At 52.1% G+C, this 11,831-nt stretch overlaps 1 long non-coding RNA gene across 1 annotated transcript; it reads right to left on the bottom strand.

Annotated features, from left to right (window-relative positions):
• Window positions 1-10,205: 10,205 nt before the first annotated feature.
• On the bottom strand, window positions 10,206-11,556 carry LOC108639339. The gene is made up of 3 exons (XR_001920397.1): window positions 11,491-11,556; window positions 10,788-10,858; window positions 10,206-10,248 (listed from the first exon to the last, which is right to left on the bottom strand). It is a non-coding gene; the product is annotated as an uncharacterized LOC108639339 (long non-coding RNA).
• Window positions 11,557-11,831: the final 275 nt, after the last annotated feature.

Genomic DNA, 11,831 nt, shown 5'->3' with positions numbered 1-11,831 from the left:
GCCGTGGCAGCAGCCAGAGCTGTTTCTTGCAGGGGAGTGTAAGTGTGGAGTAAGGGGGGAGCAGAGACAAGCCCTGGCCTGCTCCATGTGCTGATGTGCCAGGGATGGAGCTGAGGCTGTGGTGGATCCTGAGCCTGCAGCAGATGATGGGTGAGCATCGCTCCAGATCCTTGGTGGGGAACTTCCATGGAGCACCGTGGTGTCATGAGCAGCTTGGACATGGAATCACAGACTGGTTTGGATGGAAGGGACCTTAAAGCCCATCCTGTTCTACCCCCTGCCATGGGCAGGGACACCTTCCACTAGCCCAGGTTGCTCCAAGCCCTGTCCAAACTGGCCTTGGACACTTCCAGGGATCCAGGGGCAGCCACAGCTTCTCTGGGCAACCTGTGCCAGGGCCTCCCCACCCTCACTGTAAAAACCCTTCTCCCTGCACATGCCCATTCTCCCTCATGCAAATACTTGTTTTCCCTCATTCTCATTCTGAGGAAAAAAATTCGCCAACTGCTTTTTCCCTGAAAAATACAGATTTGGCTCAAACAAAACATTTGTTGCAGTTTTGCTCGGTGTGCTCAATTATTCTCCACTTTAAAAAGACAAAATATGCCAATATGGAGAAGGAAAGTGGGTCAGGTTTTAAATGAAACACAGTAACACCGACTCTGAGGCACAGCTGAGCTGTTCCAGCAGCTCTGTCCGACGCCCTCCTTGAGATCCCACACAGTCCCTCTCCAAATCTATTGCTGGGCTCCACTGCCTGGGCAACCTTTGCAAATGTCTTCCTTTGATCTTTAATAATTACCCTGTGCTAATGCGTTTGGGATGTGATGAATGAGATGGAGAAGAGGAGGAGAGGGTGCGGAGAACCCTCCCCTCACCCTTCCCTGATCCTTCCCTTTCCCCTGTCAAGGTCCTTTACTCGGCTCTGGGACCTGCTCCTGCTGCCATCCCACTCATCAGCCTCACTGGAAAATGGCTCAGGCATCAATTAAGGAACTGGACCAAGGTCTGTGATGAGAGACAATGAACTAATTAATGAGAGGGAATTTTTCATGGCCTCACATTTCCCAGACACTCTTGGAGGGGACACAGTGCTTTCCCCCCTGATGTTGGACAGAGGTGTTGGCAGGTGTCTGGCTGGTCATTGCTCTCCACCAGGTGACATCCCATCCCTCGGCAGCATCTCATACGATCCCAGAATATTTGGGTTGGAAGGGACCTTAAAGCTCATTAGTCCCACCCCCTGCCATGGGTAGGGACATCTCCCACTAGCCCAGGTTGCTCCAAGCCCCATCCAGCCTGGCCTTGGACACTCCCAGGGATGGGGCAGCCACAGCTTCTTTGGGCAACCTGTGCCAGGGCCTCCCTACCCTCACAGGGAAGGATTTCCTCCCAATATTTCACCTAAATCTCCCCTCTTTTACCTTCCCACCTGGCCCCTGGGCACTGGGAGGATGCACAGAGGGCTTGAATGGAGCTCACACAGTAGAAAACTGATGGCAGGTAAAAATTCAGCTTCCCATCCCTCCTGGATTCACCCCGAATGCCCCAGTGAGTATGTAGGACCCCCTGGCTCCTTCATGTCCCCTCTCATGCTGAGATAAATAAAAGCACCATATTTTTCCTCCTTGCAAAATCCCCATCTGAAGCTTTGCCCTGTGGCAGGTGACACCAGTGGTCTTCATGAGCAGCTCTGAGCCAGCACAGGTATTTTCTTCAGATAAAGAAACTGGGAATGAGTTTTTCCAATGCTGAGAGGCGCCTGCACACGGTCACCAAGCAGCTGTGAAGGTGCAGGTCTGGCTAATGACATCCAGTGTCTCTGCAGGGGCTCTCAGCTTGTGCAAAGTGGGGTCGTCCTCAGCCCAGCTCCTGCAGAACCACTTCTATTTGAGCATCCCCATTTTCCAGTGTCCTTAGAGGAGCTCAGGCCCTGCATGCTGGAAATCGGGAATGGAGATTAAAGCTGTGTTTGCAAACGGTTGGAGCTGCCAAATCAAAGCCAGAGGATTAGCAGAGCCATTTGCTCCTCAGCTCTGCCTTTCTGCCGTGACCGCGACACAGAGCCCCACAACTCCACTAATCCGGGAGGCAACCAGCCCTTCTCCTGGGGAAATCCACCTCCTCCACGAGGATTCCAGGGAGGATGGGTGCGGGATGCTCGCTGTGTGCCCGGCTCAGGGACTGTGTGCCTGGTGGGCACACCCAGCACGGGGCTGCTGTGGGGTGGGGTGGGGAACAAGGTGCTCACCCCAGCAGAAACCCCTGGAAATTCCCTCCCTTCCTGGTGCCATCCACTGTGTAGGTCATAGAATCATCGAGCATTTGGGTTGGAAGGGACTTTCAAGGTCATCTCCTTCCACCCCTGCCATGGGCAGGGACAGCTCCCACCAGACCAGGTTGCTCCAAGCCCCATCCAAGAAGGTCCAGGTGAGCTCCCTCATGGGGAGTTTGGTCAAACTGCACCACCCAGCTGACAAATGGGAGTAAGTTGATGGGAAATGGAGAAACTGAGGCAAAAATAAGGAACTGGCTTTAGTCACATGGCATATGTGAAGGCGGAGTCCCAAATCCATTGCACGGATCCACTCTCCCTGGAATAGGATCCCCAGATACTTCCTGCACTGCTGCCCCTCCGGTATTGCTGAAACCGTGGGAGAAGTCTTAAAGCATCATCTGCTGAGGAGTGACAATCCAGGTCCCGGTGGGATCCAGGCACCCATCATGCTTTGCTGGCCTTCCAAAGCCCACAAAAGCACTGGCAAACCTCTGAAAATAGGGTATATTTAAGGAAAGCTCCTCTATCACCCAAGATTCAAGCCAGCCCAGCAGCTTCCTCTAGTCCTTTACCTCAGGAATGCCTCGAGGAAAGTCCCTTTGCTTCATGAGTTATTGCTGATGGAACTGCTCTGCCTTTGGCCTCCCTGTTTTCATAACAGGAAGGATTCCCCACTCCCTGGGGTGCCAGCAACCAACTTCCAGTACCCTCCACCTACGGGAACCGCTTGCTGGATATCAATATATATCTCAATATACATCTGTGTGTTTGTGGGGGGGTATATTTTTATGTATACATGTAGAATCAATAAAAATTAACATTTAAGGAGCTGTAATGGGATCTGCATCATTGTCGGGAAATGCAGCGGGTGTTAAAAGCCTAATGGACAGGGAAGGGAGGGATTTCAGGGAGCTGTTTGCAGACTTCAGCATGCATGCAGGACATGAGGGAAATCAAGGAGAGAGGGAAGAGGAATTTAGAGGTGTTTGGAGACATTGGTAATGAGTAAGAGTGACCAGGGTGGAACTCCTGCTGCCTGTTCCTGCAGAACACGGCACCTGCTCTGATTTTATGCTGTGTTTTATACCTGTTCCGACCTTGAATAAAACAATGATTCCAACGGGAATGTGAGATTAAATCAGCCACTTGGCTCCCTGATTGCCTCCTCCTGCTTTTCCTACCCTGGAGATCTGAACGGCTTGATTTAAACCTGTGCAGGAGTTCTGGGAGCTGGGTGGGATCCCAGGGGAGGGGGGAGCTGGAGGGTGCGAGGCAGGCATGGCAGGGAGCGGATGTGTGGGGCTCTCTGCCAGGACGGGGGTCTTGCAGCATCTCAGTGAGTCCCCTGCAGCCACACACACCCCTGGCTTTTCCCCAAGGTCCAACATGGGAGAGCAGAGGGTTCCTGCCCCTCTGGAACACAGGGAGGGAGCCAGGGCCTGGCTGCTCATGGATCAGCTAACACAGGACCCACTCGGCACTCACACTTTGACCCCAAAGAGGGTCAGTTTAGGTCAGAAATAGGGAAGAAGAATTTTACACTGAAGGTGGGGAGGCCCTGGCACAGGTTGCCCAGAGAAGCTGTGGCTACCCCATCCCTGGAAGTGCCCAAGGTCAGGTTGGACAGGGCTTGGAACAACCTGTTCTAGTGGAAGGTGTCCCTGAGATGAGATGAGCTTTAAAGTCCCTTCCAACCCAAATCATCCTGGGATTCTATGAATTTTTGGGCGGGGAATGGCACCTGGGGAGCCAGGGGTGGCAGTGGGGACAGGCCATGCCTGCTGTGGCTGCAGGTGCTTGTGACATTCCTGTGGGGCTCCACAAAGATGCAGCCACATTGATCTGGGTGTTTCGTGGCTCTCTTTAGTGTCAGGAGGGAGGAGAGGTGGCAGCAGCTTGACTTTTCTGAGACTGATCCATTTAGAGAGCAATGGCTCGTCCAATCCTTTGGGAAAACCCCGGGGGCCAGTGCAGCCACAAGTGTTATTGAGACTTTCAGCTCCAACACCAGCTTACATCCTTCCACATCCATCCATACAGCCTTCCCACTGCCCCTCCTCCTCCTCCTCCCCTAAATATCTCCCAGAGCAAACCCAACTGACCCTCCGAAGGTCCCTTTTCACCTGTTGCCTGACAGGCTCCAGGGCTCATCCTCCCTAAGCTGCTGGCATGGGAAGGGTTAAATCCTGCCTCCCCCGGAGGCTACGCTTCACTTGATAATATCATCAGCTGGTGACAGTATTAATGTGGGGATCAGGTGCAGGAGGCGGCTGCATTACCCAGGAGAGAGATGAGCTGTGTCCGGAAGAGCTACAACTGGATACGTGGCATAATTGCCCCAGGGCCTGATGTCTCCTCCCTGACCCCTTCTCCCTCCATAAACCATCAGCTGCCCCTGCACGGGAACATCCTCTTGTTGCATGAACCGCTCCTCCTGCTCCTCCTGCTCCTCCTCATTCCACGGCTCTGTGATTCCATGATTCTTTGGGAGGCCCAGGTAACTGAATGGGAGGTGATCCCAGTGCAGTCCCAGCATTTGAGCCCGGGACAGGCACCACCACCAGGCTCCTGCAGAGACCCTGCTCTGGGGGCTGGAGAGCAGAGGAGGAACAGCAGCAGCACAGAAATGGTTTCCCAGTTGAAACTGGAGCAGGCTGGATCAGTCCCAGCAGAAAGCCCCGAGGAACCCTGCAGAGGCTTGGAGGGTGGGCAGAGAGAAGAGAACACAGTGGAGGGGCAGGAGAGGCTCTTCTGCAAAGCCTGGTTTTAAATAAACAAGCAGCAGGCAAAGAGGGGTGGGATTGGAGGGGAACTCCTTCAGATGCGGTTTCCATGAGTGCCTGAGTACACAAAACAGGCCAGTACAAGGACTTTGTCCCTGTATTCCTTGTTCTTCATTTTGCCAATAAACATCTCCAGGCAGGATCCTTCAGCACACTCGGACCAACTCGTACAGCAGAAACTTCTCTCCTCTGGTTTTTATTAATTATTTGTGTTCTGCCGGTGCAGACAGAGGTTTGCTGGAGTTATTGAAGGAAAAATAAGCTCTTTCAAACAGAGATTTAAACACCCAAAATGCCTGCAACAGCCTCACCACCCCTCCTGCTCTCTCCATCTTCGGCTGTGCCTCCTGCATCCCTTGGGAGCTGCTGGCAGTGAGGGCACTGTGGTTTCCTCCCCTCTCCTTCCCACCATCAGGGTTTTACTCACCCACTTTTACTCACCCCCGTGTGGGACCTCATTGCTCCAGTCCTGTTCCTTATCTTCTCACCATCACCTCTTGCTGGCTTGTCTCTGTCATCTCTCCCTGGGTTTGGGTGATGTTTTCCCGGGAGAGGGGGGCCTGGGAAGCTCGTGTCCATGTGCAGTGACCCTGATGGCCCCCTCTCAAAACTGCCAGTGGGACTGAGACAGAGGGTTACACAACAGGAGCAGGGGGCAGGAATGGAGCTGCCAAGCCTGGGAAGTGCTTCCCATTGGAGCCAGGCTGCCCTTCCAGCCAACCTCGGATCACTGAAGCTTCATGGCTCCTTCCACCCCACAGTTTTTATAGGTGTACCCCAGTTCTACCCACACGAGGGGGTTTTTGCTCAGGGAGAAGGACAGAAGGACTTTAAACAAGCTGCTGCTCCCCAGGTGTGCTCTCTGCACGAGAATGTCTAATTTTTATCATCCTTTCACCACCCTCTTCCCCCCATCTTTACCCTTCCCGACTTGGTTACAGACCAACTTAGAAACCTCAAGCTCTGAGTCAGCTCCTAATTTTTAATTAATGTTCTGCTCTTTTCCCCAGACCTGCAGAGCTTTGCTGACACTCTCAGCATCCCAAAGAGCCTCGAGAAGCAGCTCAACCCTCCGTGCTGCCTCAGTGCTGAGGGGGCCGTGCCCACCTCCCTGTCCTGCCCCGTTCCCACACTCCCCAACACCTCCGGATCCTTCCAGGCTCCCGGTTTGCGTTTCCCCCTCACTGCCGGCTTCTCCGGGCTCCGCTCTCAGACAGCTGTGATGGATCAGTGACAAGCTGCCTTTGTGTCCTCCTCTTGCACAACAATAGATACTCCTGTCTGTTTATACAAGTTTGAATTTGTCCCTATAAATACGGTGTGGAAGAAACAGTAGACTATAGATTGCACCCTGACAGCTGAAAGATTAAGGGAATCCATTAACTAAACCAACTGCCTGGAAATCTTATGCAGAACATACACCTGAAAGCTATTACTGCTGTCCTGTCATAGTGCTTTATCTCTTTATTTAGGACCCTTTTTGTTTGGTGGAGAGTTTGGTGTTTTTTTCTTTTTTTTTTTTTTTTTTTTTTTTTTTTTTACCCCTCTAATAATGTAAACTTGTTCTGGAGTAACAGAGGAGCCCTTGATTAAGTATCTAAGTATTTTCTGCTGAAGAATTTATGAACTCTGAGCCAGCACTGTCCTTGCCAGATCCCATGGAGTGGGAGGGGAGGGGGCACTTGCCTGTCTCTGGGTTTGTGCAGTGAATGGCCTTGGCTCAGGTTTCCTTGCAATGAACTGTTTGCATTGCTCTCATGGGCGACTCTGTCTCACTTCAATCTCTGGCTGCACTTAACCTTTTTTCACCTGAATTCTCTCCATCCCTCCCTACCTCTCCCTGCAGCTCCCAGCTTTACAAAGCAGCCCACCCTCAAGTTCACGAGTGCAGCAGTCGTGCGGGATCCTGGCTCTGATACTGTTGAAGTTTTTTTTATCCCGGTCTATTCAGGTCTCACACAATGCCCGTCACCATAGCGCCTGTGCAAGCTCCTTGTTCTCCACCAACACCACGCCTGCTCCCCTCTGGCCTCCTCCCCTCCTTCCTCCGGCCCGCAGGGCTTCCAGGGGGAGGGGGCTCTTTGTGCACCTTGCTGGGAGCCACAGCTCCGGGAGGCAAAAGGGAGACGTGGGCTCTTCTACACTGAAAGTCATTTCCCACTGCCACAGGGCAGGGGTAGATGGGATATTGGGAAGAAATCCTTCCCTGGGAGGGTGGGGAGGCCCTGGCACAGGTTGCCCAGAGAAGCTGTGGCTGCCCCATCCCTGGAAGTGTCCAAGGCCAGGTAGGACAGGGCTTGGAGCAACCCAGGATAATGGAAAGTGTCCCTGCCCATGGCAGGGGGTGGGTCTGGATGAGGTTTAAGGTGCCTTCCAACCCAAACCATTCCATGGTTTTATTCCATGATTCTCCAGATTGGAGGAGGACTGAGAGCACTGCTCTCTTGTTCCCACAGAGCCGACCTGCCACCTCTCCAGTTCCCATCCAACACAAGTAATGCACCTGCAGGAGTTCACAGAAATCCCTGGTTGGCTTTTGGAAGCTGTTTGCCTGGGAAAACACAGGTTGAACCTTCACTGTTCCCCTCTTTCCTCATCCCTGCTTTCCCTCTCCCTCCTTCCTCAGCTGAGCCTCACTAGCAGCACTTCAGGGTACCTTGATGCGACCTTGCAGTTATCATTTGATATTTGCCCCATGTCCTCAGGCTGGGCTGGGCTACTCATCTCAGAGGGTGGGTTTGAGAGTACAATTTCTTTCAGTTTTCTCCTTCATTTGGAACCTCAGGATGGGGCAGTGTGTGGAAAAGGTCGGTATCAGTGTGAGAATGCAATTGAGGGAAATGTTTCCACAGGAGCTGCAGTTCTGGGCAGTACTCAGCTCTCCCTGGGGTGGGACAGCAAACCCCCCTTGCCAGAGCCCCCTTTTTGTGCTGGTGTCGAGTGATTAATGCTGTCCTGAGTGGAGAATAAAGTTTCAGGGGCTGCTATTGTCAGGGGAACAGGAGCAGTTCCTGTACTGATAGTAACCATGGAGCTGCAAATACACCGGGAAAGGGCCAGGGAGGGTTTGGTGGGTGATGGGACACGGGTGGGAGATCCCATTCAAGCCCACCTCTGGATGTTACTGCGATACTGAGATGTGAAGAATTTGAATAGAGGGTTTAAAATTAATGCAGCTGCAAGTGCAACTGAGAAGGGGTATTTTCTTTTCTCTCTCCTTTCTTTAAGTTGTACAAGTTGCCATCTGATGTTGCTGGGCTGGATCCTGCCTCCCTGCAGCACAGATGGCACCTCTGGGACTCCTCTGGGTTGGGTGAGAGGTGTTCCTTGAGAGCTGGGAGCAATCAGAAAGGAGTTTAGGGATGGCAAGGTAGGTATGAAGGATGGGAGGATGCAGGCGGAGAAGCTGCAGTTGTGGAAAATCCTGGATGAAGCCACAGAAGAAAACTCACGCATTTCAGGAGACAGAAGGATGCCTGTCTTTGCTCCATGGCTCTGGATGAAGGACTGAAAAGGTCCTGGAGTATCTCTGCCAAGTGCTGTGGAGAACTTTAAGGCAGTATCCATGTAGATCCAGCTCTTTGGGCTGAGCTGGGGGAAGGTGGAGGTCGGGAGAGCTGGTGTTGCCAGGCAACGCTCCCGTATATTAGGAAGATAAGTCCTGCAATAATGGAAAGAATGGATACTTTCCTCCCCTGTTGTTTATTTCTTTCTCCCTCTGTGGTTCTGCTCACTCGGATCCTGCTGTGGCACCAGGGAGCAAAATGCTCCAAAGGACCAAGGGGTTTATCCTTGGGGATGAAAACGGTGGGATACAGGGATTTTGGGATCTGCTGGGGCTGTGCCCTGCCCTGGGCAGGAGTGGGGCAGAGGGCTGGCAGAGACAGGCATGCCTGATTTTTGGAGGGAAAAGGATTGTGGGAAAAGCCAATTCCTTATCTCCAGACACATCCCACTCATGTACCACTCACTTTTTGCAAACATTTGTGTGTTTGCTCTTTGCCTGTCTCCAAGGAAGGGTGTTGTGGTCCCTGCATCAGAGCAGAGATTGGTGTTTGTCTTTGCAGGGGTTGAGGTTCCTCCAGCAGCACCAGGTGACTGATCCCATCACTCTGATCCCATCACTTGTGATTCCAGCTAAAACACAGCTGGAACACTGAGCACCCTCAGCAAGTGGTTTGCAATCAGCCAAGAAAAAAGAGCCCAGACAAATCTCTGCTCCAAAATGTTTAAATACTTCTAAACAAGAAGAAAAGCTGGAGGAAATTGCAGTGATGAGAGCGAACACAATCGGAGGCTTAATTTGCCACATCTATCATTTGCTCTGACTTGTTCAGCCAGCTCTGCTGTTTTCCATCAGAGCACTTCAGGGATGCAACTGGGATGAGAAGGAAAAGAAACAAAGTAGGACAAGACTCCCATTTGAGGAGCATTTGCTGAGCACTCAGTCTGCTGTAGCAGTGCCATCACCCCGGCCTTGGGCTCACAGCATCCTGCAGGGCCCTGCTGCTCCCGGGACTCCTGCTGCCCCTGGGAGGGGATGAGCTTTGGGCAAAGGCTGGACTCGATGATCTTTGAGGTCTTTTCCAACCCCAATGATTCTATGATGAGGAAACCCCAGTGACAGTCTCCCCCATCCCTGAGGCACAGGAGCCATCCCCAGGCTGGGCCGCAGCCGGCGGGTGCCGGCGGTGCCGCTGCGCCTCCCACCCGGGTCGTGTCTGTGTGCAATTAGCTTACAGCAGCACAGTAAATATTTCATACCTTATAGCAAAGGTTGTTTAATTTTTCATTATTTTAAAGCTGCTCATGAATGTTTTACGGGGACGATCTCCTCGGGTGGAAGCGGAGCGGGAAAGTGCCAGGGAAGTGTCCTGCAGCCCCAGCTTTGGGGGCTGGATCCAGTCACCCAAGGCCCACCGAGGCTCTTCATTTCAGCTGCTGATGAGCACAACTGCAGCAGGGTGTTGAGCAAAGCATATTTACTGAATCTGTTGCCACGTGAAATAAATGCCTGTAATATCCCTCTACAATCCTATTTATTACGGCAGTAATTAAATTGTCCTTTATTCCATGGACTCAGCAATACTGACTCAGAAGAGGACAAACCCCCCCAGCTCATATGTCACGGCACCTTCTGCCTTGGGGTTTTTTGGAGCTCACTTCAAGTTCCACCATTGCTGGGATCTGCAAAAAAAAAAAAAAAAGCCATTAAAAAGGTTTTGTGTCAAAGCCAGCGTTTCTGCTCATTGCCATGTGGAAGGTGTCCCTGCCCACAGCAGGGGGTTGGAACCAGATGATCTGTGAGTCATTCCAGGATTCTATGGTTCTGCGTTTCTGGGATGACCACCTCCTTTCCTCTCTAGTTCTTCTTCTACAGGAAAAGAAAGCCCAGAGCATCTCAGCTTGTGAGATTTGCCACCCAGGCTTTTAACTCTGTGTACCACAGGGTTTCCCCTCTGCCTCACATCCTTGCCTGCCTCTCTGCAGAACAAACTGAGGACAAAGTGGGTTGTGTGAACCCAAATTAAGTCTTTGGGAAGAGACTTGGGATTTTAGTCCCAGCTGGTAATTCAGCCATGCAGGATGTGCTCACACAGCAGCATCCCCTCCACGGCTGCTCCTGCTCTCTCCCTCCTGTCCACATGCCCTGACACTGGAATAGATTTCCCAAAGCCTTAAACACCTCGAGCTGGATCAGCTCCTTCTACTTGTGTTTTGCTGACCTGTTGTTTGCTGCACAGCCAGGCTTGAATGCACAGAGTCCTGCCGGGAGCTGGTTTTTTGGAAGACTTTCCTGGGAAAAAATCTCCTGTTTGCTTTTTCCTTCCTGGGGTAGAAGCACCAGCCCTGGAAGTGTTCAAGGCCAGGTAGGGCAGGGCTCTGAGCAACCTGATCTGGATGAAGGTGTCCCTTCCCATGGCAGGGGGATTGGATCAGATAGCCTTGAAAGGTCCCTTCCATCCCAAATTATTCCATGATTCCTTCCCCACCAGTCACAGCAGCACTGCAAAGAGAAGGGGTGTCAAGGGTGTTCTCCAAAAACAGTGGCCTTTCCCTGTGTCTCCCTCTCCCTGTGGAGCTGCCCCTCACAGCCTGACCGAGGGGACACCCCTCAACTGAGTGCTCTCAGCTGCACACATTTGGAATTCCTTTTCCTCTAGAGAAAGGGAGGAATACACCTGACAAAGGGCACAAAAAGGAGGAATAAACATGATGATGGTCCAAAAAGGGGGAATACGCAATTCCCAAAAGGGGGAATAATTTCCCCCCAAAAGGGGGATTTATAAAGGACATAAAAAGGAGGAATACACATGATAAGGACACTAAAAGAAAGAATACACATGACAAAGGACAATTGCCAGGAGTGCCTAGCCAGTGAATTGCCTAGGATCTGTTCTCAGATCTGTTATCTCCTTTCTTCTTCACCTTCACTTGTTTCAGACCTGCCCAGGTGGATTCCCTGTGTTTCAGCTCCCACAAGGACAATCCTCAGGGGCAGGGCTGTCCCACGGTCAGTTTGGGATGGTGTCACAGCCTTTGGCCAGGCTCAGGGGTGGTTTTCCTGTTGAACTCCAGCAGCCTGGACACCCCCAGGGGTAACCAAACAGCTGATCTGAGTTCGGCAGCTGCACAAACCAGGAATTCACATTCTCTCTGTGGTGTGGTCGGTGCAAGCCATGGTCTTAGCACAGAACTTTGAGTAAATCCTCCTGGAAATGTTATCCAGTGAATGCTGCAGCTGGGATGAGCTTTTGTGACCCTCCCCC

This window comes from Manacus vitellinus, unplaced genomic scaffold, assembly GCF_001715985.3.
Source record: "Manacus vitellinus isolate BGI_N305 unplaced genomic scaffold, ASM171598v3 scaffold_19_pilon, whole genome shotgun sequence".
NCBI lineage: Eukaryota > Metazoa > Chordata > Aves > Passeriformes > Pipridae > Manacus > Manacus vitellinus.
This window is presented reverse-complemented; position numbering and strand designations above follow the sequence as displayed.